Source organism: Coenobita brevimanus, chromosome 61 (genome assembly GCF_032717465.1).
Source record: "Coenobita brevimanus isolate Jiangsu-jjx chromosome 61, ASM3271746v2, whole genome shotgun sequence".
NCBI lineage: Eukaryota > Metazoa > Arthropoda > Malacostraca > Decapoda > Coenobitidae > Coenobita > Coenobita brevimanus.
The window spans coordinates 34,032,494-34,052,493 of record NC_137014.1 but is presented as its reverse complement, the minus strand read 5'-3'; positions in this window follow the sequence as shown (position 1 = coordinate 34,052,493).

The window sequence follows — 20,000 nt, the reverse complement described above, 5'->3', positions numbered from 1 at the left end:
GGCCGGGTGTTGTGTTACCGCCACTTTGTTTATGCAGACACAGCTGGTGCTATTGTGTTACTGAGTGTGTTAGCGTTTAAGCTGGCACTCTGTATTTCGTACTGCCTTTGTGGTCATTGTTTGGGGAGGTCACTGAGATACTAAGTTTTTCTTTTTTTACTCTCTGGATTTGAAAAAGTGGTTTGCATTGTATTAAAGCTAGGCAGGCAATTTTTCGTCCTCTTCAGAAACCAAGGGCGTCAGAGAGAGAGAGAGAGAGAGAGAGAGAGAGAGAGAGAGAAACTATGACGATTAATGTTCTGTCTGACATTAAATTACATCCTAACACACGATGTTCTCTCTTGCAATGGACAGTTTTATTTACCACAGAAACTAATTGGAGTCAAAGGATTAATAAGGTGGTTAGTAGGAAGACAGTGCCAAGAAAGTGCACAGTGGGCAACACAGAAAATAGTGATGGGTTGAAAGAGTATGGTGTAGGATAGATGATGATGTTAATGTTGGGGTGGAGTGGTAATTTTTGATCTTAATTTTATATCTCGGCAATAATATGTGTGTGTGTGTGTGTGTGTGTGTGTGTGTGTGTGTGTGTGTGTGTGTGTGTGTTGATAAAAGAAATACTAAGTTAAGCTTAAAACTTTACCCATTATTTAAGTAATATTGCGAAGTTTGGTCGATACTGTTATCCTCTTCATTACGAAAGCTCTCCTCCTTTCTTTAGTCTCTTTCCCTTCAGCACCTTTTTATATTTTTTTACTCTCAGTTTTCGTCCTTATTTGTCAGTTTTCTTTTTCTTATAGTTTTCTTCCTCAGTTTTCTCTATGCGTTTTAGTTCCCGATTTTGTATTTCCTTTCTGTGTTCACATTGTTTCATCTTACATAGTTGTCTGTTGCATTTTATATCCTTAATTATATATCTTTCTGTGGTTTTCATCATGATCTCTGTCTTTGGCTCTGTCTGTCTGTCTGTCTGTCTGTCTGTCTGTCTGTCTCTCTCTCTCTCTCTCTCTCTCTCTCTCTCTCTCTCTCACAAAGACAATTAACCTAGATGTCGCATTTAGTATATTATTTCTCCACCAGTGGTATAATATTATTCCATCATGAGTGTTTTCACCAGCAGATTAGGTCCCTGCTTGTCATAAATTGAATTAGCTTATATCTGTATCTATCTGTTTGTCTATCTAGCTGTTTGTTATATACATGTATACCAGTATACATATGTATGTGTGTGTAAGTGTGTCTGTCTTTTTATCTATCTATCTATCTATGCGTGTGTGTGTGTGTGTGTGTGTGTGTGTGTGTGTGTGTGTGTGTGTGTGTGTGTGTGACCTGAGTAAATGGAGTTTTATTTTACTCACCATTTCGTAGCAAACCTATCTCTCGTCACTTCTCCTTAAGGCTGAAGATTTAACGGGTCATGTGAATTATGGGTTCTTATGGCTGTACAGTCGCCAGAAATAGCACTGTCACCTCTCTGATTTTTTCCCCAGTATTAATTTTCTATAACTAACCTCAGGAATCCGCAGCAACCGACACTGACGATATTTTTTAAGTTCCGTACCGTTGTCATCAGCTTTATTTGTTTTGCTTTCGCTAGGGTGATCTTCAGAGTCCACGGGGAGGAAAACAGAAGAGAGGACAGGACTTTTGTTGTCACTTGTACCTGCTGACCCGCGGAGGTTGCAGGGTGCTGGTGGCAGGGGGTGTTTTGTGCTGGGGTGGCGTTTTTGTTTTTTCTCCTGTTTTTGCCTTATCTGTCTGTCTGTCTACCTGTCTGTCTTATCTGTCGGTCTGTCTCTGTCTTCAGTCTGTCGCTGTGTGTGTGTGTGTGTGTGTGTGTGTGTGTGTGTGTGTGTGTTTCTCTCTCTCTCTCTCTCTCTAGTTAGGCACATTAATCCCGGAGGTATTGTGATGTTTGTAGTGCCCCTTTTTCATATTCTTTTTAATAAATCACAATGACTTATCTGCGAAATCTTTTTAAATAATCACAACGTGAAATAATTCTGTCTCCACAAAGACGCCTGATGAATAACGAAATACCCCTTTGTGGAAATTAAATTATTTACCATTTAACCTATTCATATATATAGCCTTTTAAGTAAGTTATAAAAGTGATTGTAGATTCATTATAATTCTGAACGTTGGGGTAAAAAAAATTTAGTCGTATCCTCTGTGATGTGTTTTTCATTTAATTCTTACTACTTTCAGATGGTTTTATTGAGCTGATGAACATACCGTAGAAGTGAAGGTTTTTTGGGTGCTCTATCTAACCCTTCCAGTTTGATAAATCTCCCCTATACTTGATGTAGTCCCTCCTCTAGCAGTCTGTCTGTCGGGACGTAGGGAAGGATATGAGGGAGGTCTGCATAAACGGGTATAGGAACCGCTCGCGTATTTCGGTGCCACCGCGTGAAGGCGTCCCTCTCAGCACCGTAGGATGAAGTATGACATAACATTGATAATTTCGTGTCTTCCTAACGCCCATTGCGTTTAAGCTGTCTTAGCCAATCAAGATCAAGCTACAGGGAAGAGGCGTGGCCTGTTGTAATTTCTCACATGAATGAGTCGAAAGATATTTCCTTTAGGCATTGCAGATCTGCAGCGTGATGTTTCTCCTTATGTTCCTGTATGGAATACCGACGGAGGATGTGGATGGAGCGGGGGGGGGGGGAGTTGCGCACTGATGGAAAGGGTGGGGATGGAGCCCCCAGACTGCATGATATGCTTATATAAAATGAATTAATGGTCAGTGTACCTGTGTACATTCCAGAGGTTTTACCTACTTTTAAAGTAAGATTCCAGGAAAAGAAATAATTCTTTTTTTGTATTTCTAGGTTTATTGACAGCGTTAAAATGCTGAAAGGACACAAAAACGTTATGTGCTTTTTTTTTTTTTTTTTTAGCAAGAAATTATATATTGCGAATGCGTTCAGGACCTTCCATTTCCTTTTCCATCCATAATTATTTTAGCTGCACCATCCTCTTTACACAGATACATTGAACGTGTTAGTCATACCTGTAATTACAGAATCTTCCGCTTATTCATCTTCGCATAATTTGGCTAAAAGGTACAGGGACAGTAGTGTTGAAAGAGACGAAGTTTAGAGGTAATGTATAGCATGTACTTGTTTGTTGCTGGTGGGTTGGTAGGTAGATAGGCAGGAAGGCATGCGGAAAGGACAGGATGGAGGCAGGTATTTTAGTAAGAGTGTAGGTAAGTGAGTAGCTGTTTTAGTGGACGGTAGGTATGTGGTTAGACAGATGGGTAGGCGTGTGGATAGGTAATAAGGTAGATAGCAGGGTTAGCAGGCAGTCCTTTCATTACCATTAAGCAATTCTTTCGTTGACACCGAGGATGTTGGTTTGATATTCTTGCCACCTCCAGACGATTTTACTGAGTTGTCCTTCTGCAGTCCACCATCCTCTTGGGGGGATAGGGAGGGAGCTAAGTGACGCTTGTATAACCGGGTAGTGGAGCCGCCTAATTATATCGGTGCAACCACGTGAAGGCGTCCCTCTCCAGCACCAAAGGGGGTAATGAAGACCTATACAAAACACTTAAATATGATAAAAATATAAACCTGAACAAAATCGTCTGGCAATAACAACAGAGAAATAAAGATGGGAGTGAAGGGCTTAAGGTAGCAGGTCCCCTCCCCCTCCTTCATATTGCTGGATACGCCACTGTGGGTGAGAGAATATTCTGGTTTACTATTCTTGTCTTGTTTCTGTGTCAGTAGGGAATAAGTTCTATTAGTATGAAAACTGGATAGCCTCGGTGGGGGATGTAAAATTTTGCTGTGTGTGTGTGTGTGTGTGTGTGTGTGTGTGTGTGTGTGTGTGTGTGTGTGTGTGTGTGTGTTTCCCTCTCTCACCGCTGTTGATCGCTTTTCTGTCTGTCTTTCTGTCTGTCTGTCAGTTCCCTTCTTCCCCTGTCTGTCTGTCTGTCTGTCTGTCTGTCTCTGTCTCTCTCTCTCTCTCTCTCTCTCTCTCTCTGGGGGGATGATCTCACGACCCACCTTCTCAGACCAATCTTTATTTTTGCCTGCGAGTCTCGTGTCAAGTCATGAATATTTAAGCAACCAGTAACATTGGCTTGTGTTCCTTTGTTTATATAGCGGGAGGGGGAATTGATATGTATTTTTTATTGGTGAGAGAGAGAGAGAGAGAGAGAGAGAGAGAGAGAGAGAGAGAGAGAGAGAGAGAGAAGGGGGGGGGAGGCCTGTGAGTCAGATAGATGGATACGCAAGAGAGAGAGGGGAGGAAAATGCTCATAAGTCAGATGGATAGTGAGAGAGAGAGAGAGAGAGAGGTTGGTTCAGGCAAGTAGTAAATCTAGCTAAATATCAAATGGTTCTTGGTAAATACAAGCAAATGCCCACACGTTCCCTTAGTTTCATCGCTCTTAGAAATGACATAGGAACCTGGATTGTACATTTGACGGTTTTGTGTCGTAATCTAGGGTAATATTTATTGGGTGAGTTCCTTGTTAGTCAGGCAGTGTGTTTCCCTCGTGTTCCTCTTCATCCTGTAGTAAATATGGGGACGTGGATGTAAACTTGATTGTTGCGGGTCGTGCTTCGGGGGGGAAGATTTGGACTTAGCAAAAAAAAAATGATAGTCTGTCTCGTGTAGCTGATAGGCAAAAACGAATCCTCCTCCTGCTCCTTCTCCTCCTGCTCCTCCTCCTCCTCCTCCTCCTCCTCCTCCTCCTCCTCGTCTTCCTCTTCCTCTTCCTCCTCCTCCAACTTTTTCGTCTATTTCTCTCCCTTCTCCTTCTCCTTTGATGTGTTGGCACCAAGGCAAGTGAAGTTTTATACCAATTCTTTCTACCCGGGACATTAACCCTCCCCTGCCGTGAAGTAAGGCTCAACACACCGCCTGCTTGAGTTTCCACCAGATAAAAGGAGAATTGGGTGGGGTTCGCCAAGTGGCCGGAGATAATTTAACACAGTGACTTCTTGGATTTCGCTGGGTTAAACAAAATCGTCAAATTTTGGTCAGATTACAGTGAATATGTGCATTTAGGTAACTCCTTTGCTTGCAGACCTTCCCCTGCCCACCCCTCCCCATCCCCCTCTCTGTCTCTCATGTCTTACCTGTCCACCTACCTCGCTGACTCACAGGCCTTTCCTCTCTCTCTCTCTCTCTCTCTCTCTCTCTCTCTCTCACACACACACACACACACACACACACACACACACACACACACACACACACACACACACACACACACACACACACACACACACACACACGAAGGGCTAAGGCAAAGTATCAGTTAATGCCATGTCCTAATCCACCCCTTGAACAAGACCAATAGTTGATGTTATGCCCAGGTCCCTATATTTATTACTGGGTGAAGAGGACGAAGTGGAAACAAAGTGTGCCTGACATTCTGACCATCTTATTATTGCTGTGCCAGAGTTTTTTTTTATCTTTAAAGTTGAGAATAGACCTGACTAACTGAGAGAGAGAGAGAGAGAGAGAGAGAGAGAGAGAGAGAGCATTACTCGTGTTTGCAGCTCTACCCACGCTCTAGTCATAAACCACCGGACCCTTGGCCAGTAAAAATCCCGCTGAGATTAGATAACACAGACACTACCCAGGCTTGTAATACCGTCTTGCTGAGGGGAGGGGAGGGGGGTGCAGCGACGAAAGAAAATGCATTATCGAGTTAAAGTGTTGTACTGAGAACGTGTTATACCGAGAACGTACTGTACCGAGAACGTGCTGTACCGAGAATACCAAGAACGTGCTATACCGAGAACGTGCTGTACCGAGAACGTGCTGTACCGAGAACGTGCAATACCGAGAACGTGCTGTACTGACAGTGTGCTATACCGAGAACGCGCTGTACCGAGGACGTGCTGTACTGAGAGCGTGCTGTACTGAGAGCGTGCTGTACTGAGAGCGTGCTGTACTGAGAGCGTGCTGTACTGAGAACGTGCTATACCGAGAACGTCCTGTACCGAGAACGTGCTGTACCGAGAACGTGCTTTACCGAGGACGTGCTGTACCGAGAACGTGCTTTACCGAGGAAAGGCGTACTGAGAAAACGTGCAGAAAAAGTACATTACCAGAAAAGTACATGGCGAGAAAAATGTGCCTTAATGAGAAAATGTACACCATAATAAGAGTACGTTATAGAAAATGTACATTACCGAGGAAAATACATACCAAGAAAAAAGTATATGACAGAGTACATTAATGAGGAATGTACTGTAATAAGAGAAAGTACATTGCCAAGAAAAAAAAAATGTGCATCACCAAGAAAATGTGCCTTAACCCCCCCGCCCCCCCCCAAAAAAAAAAAAAAAAAAAAAATGCAAGACCCAGAAAATGTGCATTGGCAAGAAAAAATGTTATGCGGACAAGATGTGTTTGTTGCGATAAAAAGTACATTACCGAGAAAAAAGTACTCTACCGATAGAAAGCCTTATACCGATATGCACTGTACCGAGACAAAGTGCTGTATCGAGAAAGAACAGGAAAAACTTGTGTATTAATGTGTTGTATCGAGAAAGTACAGAAAAAGGTGCTGTGTTGGCAGTGTTGTATGGAGAAAGTACATAAAAAGTGCTGAATTGGTAGTGCTGTATGAAGAAATTACATAAAAAGTTCAGTATTGGTAGTGCTGTATTGAGAAATTACAGAAAGAACAGTATTGGTAGCGCTGTGTCGAGAAAGTACAGAAAAAGCTTTATTGGTAGAAAGTGCTGTATCGAGACAGCAGAATTCTCTATCAGCAAAAAGTGTAGTACGGAGAAGCTCATTAGCTATTGTTAAAAAGTGCAGGAAAAGTGGTGCACCGGTAAAAAGCGCTGAACCAACAAATCGATGTTGTATCGTGAAAATCTGCAGAAAAAGAGCTGTGTCGAGAGAATTCTGCTCAGGTAAAAAGTTCAGTACCGCTAAAAAAGTGTCGGAAACATGCTGAATCGATAAAAATTGCAGCCCTTATAAATAGTATTGTACGGAGAATATTGGAAAAAGTGCTGTATCAGTGAAAAATGCTGTACCGGTAGGTGCCGAGACATTGTGCAGTAAAGAGATGCTGTACCTAAAAGATGCTGATCAGTGCTTTACCAAGACTAGGTGCAGAAAAGTGCCGTACCAAAAAAAGTGCAGACTAAGATTACTGAAAACGTACCTTGCCAAGAAGTTCAGGAAATGTGCTCTTACAAGAACTAGTGCTGTGTGGTGAAGAAAGTGTGGAAGAAGTGCTATAGCGAGAAAAAATACAGTAACGAGAAAGTGCAAGGAAAAATGCTGTAACGAGAAAGTGCAGGAAAAATGCTTTAATGAGAAAAAGTAATGTACAGGAAAAGTGCTGTAGCGAAAAAGTGCTGTACCGAAAAAAAAAATAAAGCTGCAGGGAAAGTGCTGTGCCGAGAAAAAGTGTAGGGTAAGTGCTGTGCCAAGAAAAAGTGCAGGGGAAGTGCTGTAACGGGAAAGTGCTGTATTGAAAAACGGTGCAGGAAAAGTGCGGTAAGAAGAAAAAGTACAGGGAAAGTGCTGTATGCCGAGAGAAAGTGCTGTACCGTGAAAATTTGTGGGAAAAGTGTTGTACCGGGAATTGGCCTCCACTGCGTCTTGCCAGCTCGGTAAGGCGGTGTCTGGTGCTACGTTCCTTGTCCAATTTCGATAATGGTCTTACAGGATTAAACTTTGTCTCACCTCGGTAATCTTTGCTTCATCTAATTTCCATTAATTCTCTTGACAGCTGTAACTTCCCTCGGATGAAAAAAATCGTCTGCATTAAATCTGAGTGAAATGCACATGTTGAGTTCATAGTAGTAGTAGTAGTAGTAGTAGTTATAATAATAGAAGTAGTAGTAATAGTAGTAGTAGTGGTGGTAGGAGGAGGAGGAGGAGGAGGAGGAGAATAATAATAATAATAATAATAAGAAGAAGTAGAAGAAGACACCCAGAAGTGTTAACAGGTTGATCAAAATCGGTTATAAAACACCCTGTCTGTTAATGTTTTGCTTAGGTAAAAAGGAAAATAAAATAAATGACCTGACATTAGAGCATTAGAGCAAAATATCTAAACTGATTCCACAACAATTAAACGGGAAAAAAACTGCACCAACTAATAAGCTCTTGTCATCTACCAGCAAACGACGCCCAACGATTTACTCGCCCAAACCAACCCTACAAACTTCCTCTGCTTTCTCTAGTCACCCACCAGCAAGCTTTACGAACTCACAATTGTTTACCCTCATAGAAATAGGTGACACTACACATACACCACATGATGCACTAGTACCCACCGTCCATCTGGGAGAAGAAGGGGTAGCTCGTAGAAGACTAACGTATTGATGCAAAGTTGGGTTGAAAGTTGCGTGGAGAGAGGTTGAGGTTGGGTGGAGGAACGTAAGGGTGGGGTGGAGAGAGGTAGAGGTTGAGTGCAGGGAAGTGGGGATGGAGTGACGAGAGGCAAGGGTTAAGTGGAGGTAAATCGGGGTTGGGTGGAGAGAGGAAGCGGCTGGGTGGAGGGAAGTAGGGGAGGTAGGGGTTAAGTAGAGGTAAATCGGGGTCGGGCGGAGAGAGGAAGGGGTTGGGTGGAGGGAAGTAGGGGTGGGGTGGAGGGAGGAAGGGGGTTGGGTGGAGGGAGGAAGGTGAGTTGGAGAGAGAGATTTAATGACGTGTCGGCGGGCGTAAATGGATGAGGATTGAAACTAATTTACGGACACTCAAACTCGCCAACAATGTGGAGAGGAAGCAGTGCGGGCGTTAAGCGAGAGGCACACTTAGATAACCAGCCGTCCGTTTTACGGCTGCAACACTTGTGATTTACAGTACGTGAAGAGTTGATGTGAATTTATATGAATGGGAGATGTATATGTGCGAGAGCGAGGTGTTATATGAAGTCTTATGTGCGAGAGATGATGTGAATTTATATGAATGGGAGATGAATATGTGAGAGAGCGAGATGTGTAGGTGAAGGCTTGCGAGAGTTTGTGTAAATTTTATGTGAATGGAAGATTAATGTGAAAGAGCGAGATGGTATGTGCACACTTATGTGCGAGTTCATGTGAATTTATATGACTGGGAGAAGAATGTGTGAGAGAGCGAGGTATGTAAGTTAATGGGGCCATGGAACTGACAGGGGTTGGAATATACGGATAATTTTATACTGAGGAGCACATGACAAGTGTTTGGCACCCCTTCTGTGGCGTGAGAGTCGATTGTTTGACTCCGGCAGGTAATGGGACACCTCTGTTGCAAAATATCAGTAAGATGGTGTATGTGGTTAGACATGTGAGGTGGATCCATAATTCCGCGGCCTTGAATGGCGAATGAGTGAATGTCTGCCCTATTTCACTGTAAATGCTGCTGCTACTTCTTTTTATTTCGTGTTTCCTCCTTCCCTGTTGTCTTTAATCTACATCGTCGCATTTTAAAGTGTGGAAAAGAGGTCATGATGATGATAATAACAGTGAATTATTACAACCTCAGTAACAGAAATAATATATAGATACATGATTTATGTTTCATATCCGTCCTTCTGTTTCTCAGAGTCTGTTTGTGTTTGATGTTTGTATGTTTGATAGTGTCCATTTCTGATTGTCTGTCTGTCTGTCTGTCTGTCTGTCTGTCTCTCTCTCTCTCTCTCTCTCTCTCTCTCTCTCTCATAACTTAACCATACTCATCCTTCCCCCACCCCTCCACCCCATTGTCTCTCACAGTATTGTTGTAGCAGGTTGATATTGTCCCGCCCCCTCTACTCCCTCCCTCGCCCCCCCCTCTCTCTCTCTCTCTCTCTCTCTCTCTCTCTCTCTCACTACTAAACGCTGTGCAGTGTGGTGTGTGGGGGTCGCCGTAAGAGTGTAATGTGGCGGAAAGACCATCACCCCCCACCCCCACCCCCACCATACACCTCTTGCGCCCTCTTTCACCTTCTCCCCCTCCCCTCTTTCTATCCCTCTTCCCCTCCCTCGTCCACTTCCATCATTTCCTTAGGCTACCATTCCTCTCACTTTCCACCTCCTGTACCCCGTCCGCTTTTGCAACTTCCATCTTCTCTCCCCCACCCTCTACTCATTCTCACTTATCCCTCCCTCCTCCACTGCCATTTCCTTACCCTCCAGCTCCCCTCTACCCCTCCCACCTTTCCCTCTCCTCGAATTACCTCTAACTCCCCTCTACCTCTCCCACCTTCCCCCCTCCTCCAGCTTCTTTTCTACCCCTCCCACCCCCTCACCACCACCACATTCCCTTTCCAACCCCAACCCTTCCCTTCCCTCCTTCACTTCTCCTTCCCCTTCCCCTAGCCTCTCCCTTTTCACCTCACTTTCCCCTACCCCATTTCCTCCATACCACCCTCTATACCCATTTCATCCTTCTTTCTCTTGTCCCTTGCCCCCCATCCTTCCTCCTTTCCCTTCCATCATTCCCATCACCATTTTCTCCTCACTCCCACCTTCTCCTCCTTTCCACCTTCCACTTCCGTCATTCCTTCCATACCACTACCACCTCCCTGCCTTACTCAACCCCTTCCCCCTCATCCTCTCCCCTTCCCTGTCCCCCACGCGCTCTACACCCCTCACGTTTTCCTCCCCTCCTCTCTCCCTCCCTCCCATCCCTTCCCCCTCCCCCTCCACTGCGGTTACTACTCGATATCTTCTACTGGGCGGTTTAGAAATTATGTGTATTGTGTGAGTGGCTGGGTGAATCTCTGTGTTGAGAGAGAGAGAGAGAGAGAGAGAGAGAGAGAGAGAGAGAGAGAGGCGATATGAATTATAAAAAGAAATTGAGAACAAAAATGGAAGTAAAGAATTAAGAGAGCAACATAGACTAACAAAGAGAGAGAGAGAGAGAGAGAGAGAGAGAGAGAGAGAGAGAGAGAGAGAGAGAGAGAGAGAGAGATTGTGTGTACGCGAGTTTATGTTTGTAGCGGACGAAGTTTTTTTCTTTTTCAAGTTTATATCGAAAAGTACCCACGTTGTCGCTGCAATAACAACAAAAACAGCCAAGCGACGAAACAAACAGCATTGTGTTTTTGCGTTTGTTTGCAGCTTTAGACCGGAAGTTTTGTGAAGGGGGTTTAAGGATGGAATATGTTTTCTGACACACACACACACACACACACACACACACACACACACACACACACACACACATGCTATCTTCCCTCCTCCACACACACATCGCTGCAATAACAAGGGCTTACACTGGGCGCCGAGAGAAACGTCGTGTTTAAATACTCGTGATAATAAAACTCTATGTTCCTGTCTTGCCAGATTTCACACATTCAGAGAACTGGTATACTGTATTTCCTTGGTGCTGGGGCAGGGGGGATGGGGGGGCATCAAGGTGTGTGTGTGTGTGTGTGTGTGTGTGTGTGTGTGTGTGTGTGTGTGTGTGTGTGTGTGTGTGTGTGTGTATTTCTGCGTGTCTGTGTATGTCTTTCAGAATATGAAATGTACATATATTTGAGTACGAGAATATGTAAGTGAATATATGTATGTACGTATGTGTGTGTGTGTGTTGGTACGCCAGAGAGCAGCTGCCGTTCGTAAACACCCTTCACAAAACTTCCAGCTCAAACTAAGAAACACACACACACACACACACACACACACACACACACACACACACACACACACACACACACACACACACACGGGAACACAACATTATCTGTATCGTCGCCTTGCTATTTTTGTTGTTATTGCTTCGACAACATGGGTACTTTCCGATGCTGGTGATAAAGACCTTTGTACGCGCCAAACGTAAACTGCTGTACTCTCTCACTCTTTCGTACTCCCCCCCCTCACACACACACGCACACACACACACACACACACACACACACACTTATTTTCCCGGACCTAAATATATGCATAGATCTCACACACACACACACACACACACACACACACACACACACACACACACACACACACACACACACACACACACACACACACACACACTTATTTTACCGGTCCAAAATATATGCATAGATCTCACACACACACACACACACACACACACACACACACACACACACACACACACACACACACACACACACACACACACACACACACACACACACACACACACACACACCGCCACAGCAACAAAACGACGTTTTCAACGGGCGACGTAAAAGAATCCCTTGTTTAATACGTGGAAGAAACCTTTATACACTTACTGCTTGCTCGATTACACACACACACACACACACACACACACACACACACACACACACACACACACACACACACACACACACACACACACACACACACTTCTCTCTCATTCCTTCGGTTGTAGTTGGGTCTTGTTGCGTGAGATAAGGAGTTTCTTCCACGGTTGAATGGTTGCTTCTCATCTAAAAGAATTCCCGATACGATAAGCTTCACTGCAGACGTATAGGGTTCACTGAGGTTTCCATGGCGACCGTTTAATAATTTGTCAAGTCTTGGAATCGTGCGCCGACCGAGAATCTCGAGCGTGGTATAATATTCTCTTCATGCTCTATCTGTCTATCTGTTGCCAGACGCCTTAATCCCTTATACGGGGTGGCCACAAACAAATCGCCTCCACGTCACCCTGTCCCCCGCCATTTCACTGCCCCGCTCCCAATTCACACCCCTTCTCTCATATACCTCTCCACTCCATCCCTCCAAATATCACCAAGAATATTTAGTGGGGTAAGATTCACTTCATGAGCTCACCAAGAATCTTGTGGTAAGATACACCTCATACCCTCACAGATATTCTGCTGCGTGGTAAGATTCGCTTCATGATCTCACTAAGAATCTGCAACGTGGGAAGATTCACTTCCTGCGCTCGCGAAGAATCTCCAGCGTGGTAAGATTCACTTCCTGCGTCTACCAAGAAATTCCAGCGTGGTAAGATTCATAGGGGAGGTATGGAGCTCACTTAGGTTTTCCTGGTGAACGTTCTACTTAATTTTCTCAACGTCTGGTGTTCATACGCTTACCAAGAATTTCCAGCATGGTAAGCTTCACTGGGGAGGTATGGAGCTCACTTGATATTTTATGGTAACCCTTGTAATAATGTCTTTGTTAACCCCTTGAAACCGATGACGTGTTTTATCGGTATGAGTCTTGCTACATCCTGACTGATCTCTTCATCTTTTGGGGAGACATCATGTAGTGAAGGGGTACATGAAGGCTGTATCTAGCTTCCCATTTACGAAAAATCTCCCCCAAGCTGAGTTGAAATATCTCATGGTAGCAAGAATAAAGTGTAAACAACATTGTCACGGTGACAGGTTAAATGATTCATGCGCTCCTCGACGTCGGTGCCAAAAGGTGATTGTGGAAGGGAATGTGGAGGAGAGAAGACGATTTCAGTTTATGGGAGGCTAAGTAAACTGCAGAGGTTACAAAATATCCTCCCTTAAGCCCTTCATCTTTCGACATCATTCCTAAGTTTAAAAATGAATGTCTGATAGTGCCTGATAAAAATGGAAGGATGTCATCTAACTGAAGAGGTTAAGCACTGTTGGAAGTACATATGGTCTGTCTACTTTAACTTGCTATGAAATTAGTCTGCTTATCTCCAATGGCACGTTGTAACACAATATTAATACTGGAATAGAGTACAATTTACAAGTTATGAAAAGGACATTGCGCCGTAGTACTTGTGTTCTTCCTTTGAGCTACGGGAAATACACTGCAAACTGATTGAAATCTCGAGGTTAGCCTTGTACACACCGAGATACAAAGTCTAGAGACAGTCGAGCGACTGTTGCGAGACAATCCAGATACAGACGGGCGACAGTCCAGAGACACACTGGAGACAAGGCAACTTTGTCTCTGTTTGTCTAGAGATTGTTGCGAGACGGTCGCTAGACATTTCTGCTACTTTCTCGCTGGACTGTTGCTACACAATCGAGAGACAATCCAGCGACTTTGTAGCGCGTCCGTGATCGAACCATCCACCTCGTGAATTTTGAAATTTCAGTTTACAACCAACATTTGTCATATTAAACTCAAGAAGTGATATTCCAGTCACAGGCAAAATGTACATGTGAAGATATACATTTACGGACGAATATATATATATATATATATATATATCTATATATATATATATATATATATATATATATATATATATATATATATATATATATATACGAGTATATATGTGTACCTTATATACCGGTATGTATATTTCATTTCATTCATTCATCCATCACCCAATCCTACAGTGCCCCATGAGAAGCGTAGGAGTCGGGGCTAGGCAAGTTGGTCCTGACATTTAAGATGAGAGTGACCAGCCTCACTCATCCCCAAGTGGCATTACGTGAGCAAGAAACCCCAACCATTCCATGGATATAAACCCTCACCGGCTCAATCCGATTGGAGCGCCGTATTTACTCACTAAACCACCAGGCGCCATAATGTGGTTATATGGTTACCACCCAGCGTAGTAAATGGTTTACTGGTGTAGAAAATCTTTTGGCTTGTCACTCAGTGTAGAACCACTCACAGACAGAAGGAAGAGGAAAGAATGAAAGAATGGAAGACAGAAGGTGGAGTGTAAAGTCACCCGTAGGCAGAAGGACGAGGAAAGAATGAAGGAAACACAGAAGAGGATGGAAGGAAAGAAGAATGGAGGAGAGGAAAGGGCAGACACCCGAGAGCAACATTACATCGAATGAGTGGATGGTGAGCGCCCGCACCTACGTCTATATATATATATATATATATATATATATATATATATATATATATATATATATATATATATATATATATATATAATTTATACTGTATATATATATAGATAGATAGATAGAAAGAAAAATATAGATATAGATAGATATATGTGTGTGTGTGTGTGTGTGTGTGTGTGTAATTGCCAAAACCAACAGTGGAATCACTAAAGCTAATAACTGTCATGACTGGTCCATATACGCACGCATAATTTTTCAACGATGTATGTAAAACGTGTAAATATACCATAGTTATTATTAGGACAGACCCGTATACATACAGTATAATCTTTCAACGATGATGTATAACTTTGCAAAATTAAAGTATATAAATATACTTTATAATTATTTAGGATAGAACCATATACATATAATTATTCAATATTTGGTACAACTGTTATGCATAATTAAAGGTAAAATATGTGAATAGTGGCTCCTCATAGCAGGAGGCGTGCATTTTTAAATGCGAATTAAAAAAAAAAAAAAAAAAATCCGTCATCCGTTGCCAAACCCCTCCGCACCGAGCAACGTGTATCTTGTCTCCCATATCTAGTGGGAGACAAGATACACCCGAAATCTTGTCTCTGGACTGTCGCGCGACTGTCCAGCGACAGATTTAGACTCCTGAGACAGTCGCGCAACAGTCTAGTGACATCGTCGCGCGACTTTTTCTGGATGAAGTATCTTGGTGCGTACGTGACCCAGAGACAGTGTCTAGCGACTGTTGCGAAACAAATTTAGATTTTTCTGAGACAGATGCGAGACAGTCCAGAGACAGTGTTGCGCAACTTTGCATCTTGGTGTGTACGAGGCTTAATAGAGGCATTGAAGTGATTATGGTAGTTATGGGTGGTGATGCCTTATTTAAGCTACAGACACATACTGCGCATACCTACTGCCTTATATATGTACCGACTTGTATATAATTGCGTGATTTCTGTACTTATATATACTTACTGATCACTTAACAACACATGCCCAGATCTCATCCGGGTTGTCCTCCACAAAAAGTCCTCGATGCAACATTATCTGGGCCCAGCTGCAGTCGTCTATATACTCCAGCTCTGACTTACATACACCAGGTCCTCTTCTGATATATACTTTCAGGCGTCTATAAACAGTTTCAGCTGATTACAATCCTCTGACGTTAGATAGAATAAAATACTAGAGTTGTCTCGTCCATGAGGAGTCTTTCATTCCCTTAAACAGCTTACCGTTAAGCCTACATCTGTCCTGACCCTGCCACACCCCTTCACAGCCTACCGTTCATCCTGCATCATATCCTGACCCTGCCACACTCTTTCACCCCTTCAATCTAATGACGTATTTGATTATCCATGCTGCTGACAGATTATTTTATTCAGCTTAGGGGAGACGTCATATAGTGAGAGGGTTCATGAGGGCTGTGTCAGATCCCCCTCCCCCCCAGACATAAAAGTTTACCATACTATGATTAAATTCGCCTGTATATAACAAAAATAAAATACACATAATCGGACTGAAGGCTTTAAGTCCATCCTAGTGCGACTCCTACCATAATTCTCCCACCTTCCTCTTCATCATCTTCTTCTTCTTTGTTTTCGTCGTTTTCGTCGTCTTCTTCTTGTACTTGTTCTTGTTCTTGTCCTTCTTGTTCTTGTTGTTCTTTTTCTTCATTTGGTCCGTCTTTGAGAATACACTTCCTCGCTTATATTGGCTCACTGTGCTATGTTCACATTAACAAGGCCTAAAATTGCCATCACTCCATTTTGAATGCTTAGCTGTAACAGGAAAATAACACAATAGGTAGAACATGATTACTCACGAAGAAGTGCTGTGGGAAGGATGTAGAACCGTAGTATTGTCTTATTCTGCCACAGGGCTGTATCAAAAATGGCTACTAGAATATGGTGCTAGTCACGAGGAGGTGCTATGAAAAAAGCTGTAGTACTGTTTTATTCTGCCACTTAGCTACAAGTCATGAGCATTGCTTATTATGGTGCTAGTAAAAAAGAAATGCTGTAGGGAGAATGTAGAATCGTAGTATTGGCTTTTTCTGTCATTGAGCCGTAGCAGGAGATTAAGACATTAATGATGGTAGTCACTAAGAGGTGCTAAGGAAAAAATGTAGAGTCGTAGTATTGTCTTATTCTACCACTGAACTACTGGAAATAAGCCATAGCAGGACGAAAATCTCCGACAAGTCTCGGTGAACGGTCTATAGCAGAGGTTCCCAAGCTCTTCCCTGTCATTGCCCACTTTTGCCGGAAAATCTCTGATGATTCGCCCACATCCCAAATTTAAAAATGGGGAATTCCCCTCTCCCTTTTGACTTATTATAACTCGAAATTCTAGAGGTATTCTCCTCAATTTACCAGTAATTTTGTACATGTCACAGCAAGGCATCTAGTGGTATTATTGAGATTTTTCAAAGTTTTGGGAACAGTTTAGGAAGTTGTACTTTTATGAACTATGCAGTTATTTGAGGATTAGAATTCTGACCTCACTGTTAAAAAGACAAAACTAAAAGCCAAAATGCTTTTGACCATATAATATATTAAATCTTTAAGCAAAACAACTCATAAAAAAGCAGCTTTGTCCATCTTCATCTTATCCATTTATTTCCCCCCAAACTTCAAATTTTCCTCCAGAGGGGAATTTCCCTCCCTCTCCTCTCGGCTGCGAACCCCGGGTCTGTAACAGTTCCCTTACCCTTCTCAGTCCTCTTTCATGCATCTGCTTCATCTCATCTTTGATTTCCATCACCTACCCCTCCTGCTTCTCCAGTTGGTTTCTAATTCTGAGTTAAGTATGACATGGAGGTGAAAGCGTTAGGGATAGGAAGGAAAATTACCTGCATCTCCATCATTAACCCTTTCAGCAATTAAATCAGTAAATATATAAATAGATGATGTAGAAATGAACAGATAAAAACGGAGCCAAAAACATAACCTCCTTGCCGGGATAACAATGAAGGAAGTTGAAGGAAGTGGTGAAGACAGTAACGACCCAAGCCAGTGTTGCCGCCACCTTTTTTCCTTCATTCTTTCTTTCGCCTTCTTTCTTTTCTTCCTTCTTTTTTGTGAGAATCTCCGCCGGGGATTTTACGCTCAGTGAGTTTCCGGGCGAAAATTTTATCTAAAGATGTTTACAGCGACGCAAAGTATAGACAACAACGACAACGACGACAACAACAGCGGCAACAGCAAAAATACAGCTCTCTTTCTCTGTCTGTCTGTCTGTATATCTGTCCCTCTGTCTATCTGTCTCTCTACCTGTCTGTCATATCTGTCTATCTGTCTGTTTATACATCTGTTTATCTGTTTCTCAATCTGTATCCATCCACTTACGTCAACCTGCTTGCCTGCCTGCTTATGCCTACCTGCCGGCCGTTCTGTCTGTCTGTCTGAATGTCTGTCTGTCTCTGTCTGTCTGTCTGTCTGTCTGTCTGTCTCTCTCTCTCTCTCTCTCTCTCTCTCTCTCTCTCTCGTGGCGAAAATTTTATCTGGAGATGTTTACAGCGGGGTAAGTATAAGTAGCAACAGCACCGGCAACACGACATTCCTTCATCCTCTTTTTTTGTTTCTTTCTTTACTTCTTTCTTTCTACAGTGTCTCTCCGTCTGTTTAGCTCTATCTGTATGTCTGTCGATATATACTGTTATACATCCATTTATGTATGTAGAGATGTATGTATTTTTGTATATATGTATGTATGTCTTCATGTGCTCCTCTCTCTCTCTCTCTCTCACACACACACACACACACACACACACACACACACACACACACACACACACACACACACACACACACACACACACACACACTTCTGCTTTTTAACTGTCAAACTGATTACGTACAAACGCTCGGACTGACTTGCTTATTTACGAAGTCTCGTAAGTTTGAAAATAACTTTGCTTTTCTGAGAGAGAGAGAGAGAGAGAGAGAGAGAGAGAGAGAGAGAGAGAGAGAGAGAGAGATTTTGATTTGACCCCAATGGGGCTAGTTTATTGGACACCCCACACTTCATCCTATGAAGGGGCAGCGTCAAAAAAATACATAGATACAGCATCATACAAAGAATTTAAAAGGGAGAGAGAGAGAGCGTGCGTGCCAGTGTTCGAAACGTTTCCTCAGCGACTTCGATTTCGTGGTTAAGAGGCGACTTGTCCGAAACCGCTAGAGCGTTGGAGATGCGGCGTACGAAGTGGGGGAGGTGGGAGGGGTGTGGGAAATGTCGCGATGGAGCCCCTCCCTCTCTCTCTCTTTCGTGTGTATATGTGTGTGTGTGTGTGTGTGTGTGTGTGTGTGTGTGTGTGTGTGTGTGTGAGAGAGAGAGAGAGAGAGAGAGAGAGAGAGAGAGAGAGAGAGAGAACAAAGATGCGAGAGGGACGAAAGTCAGGAAGGGGAGAAAGGGAGGCAAGAACTGAGACGAAGAACAGGGTAAAAAAGTAAAGGACTTAAGTACACACACACACACACACACACACACACACACACACATATAGCGGTATATATAATCAGAAAGAGGAAGAAGAAGGAAGAGAAAGTTAATAAAATGATACAGAAAGGAAAGAAAGTAGAACAAGAAGAAAGAGAAGATGAAGCGAGAAATAAAGGGGAAAGACCAGCTGTGAGAAAAAGAAACGAAGAAAACTAAAAAAGGCGAAAAGAAATTGGTGAGACAAATAACACTTGTGTGAAAAAATACAGAGTGAGGAAAGAGCGAAAAAGGGAGAAAACTGAAGGGAAAGAATTACTGCAGTTGGAGAGTTGTGTAAGAAATGAGTAAAAAGGGTAAGAAATGTTGTGTTTAGCGGCAACAGATACGTAATTAGATAAATGGACAGAAAGGCAGAAAGCTAAATACTGTAGGTAGGCACGTACTGTAGATAGATAGTATGATAGATAAAGATCGATAGATGAGGAGAGAGAGAGAGAGAGAGAGAGAGAGAGAGAGAGAGAGAGAGAGAGAGAGAGAAATAGGAAATCATCGTCACCTCTTTCCCACCTCTATGGGTGAAATGTGGTAGGGTCCTGAGAGCAACAGTTACTTAATAGAGAAAATGAAAAGAGTAAAAACAGACGAATGTTGAATAAAACGTAGAAGAAAATATAAAAAAGAGAAAGAAGGGTCGAAAAAAACAGAGAGAAACGAAGAGAAGACAAAACTGGGTAGGAAAGATCAAGGTTGAAGAAAGAGTGGGGGAGGGAAGAAGAGAGAAAGAGAGGAAGAGCAAATTGGATTAAAGGAAAGATTAAGGGGAGAGAGAGAGAGAGAGAGAGAGAGAGAGAGAGAGAGAGAGAGA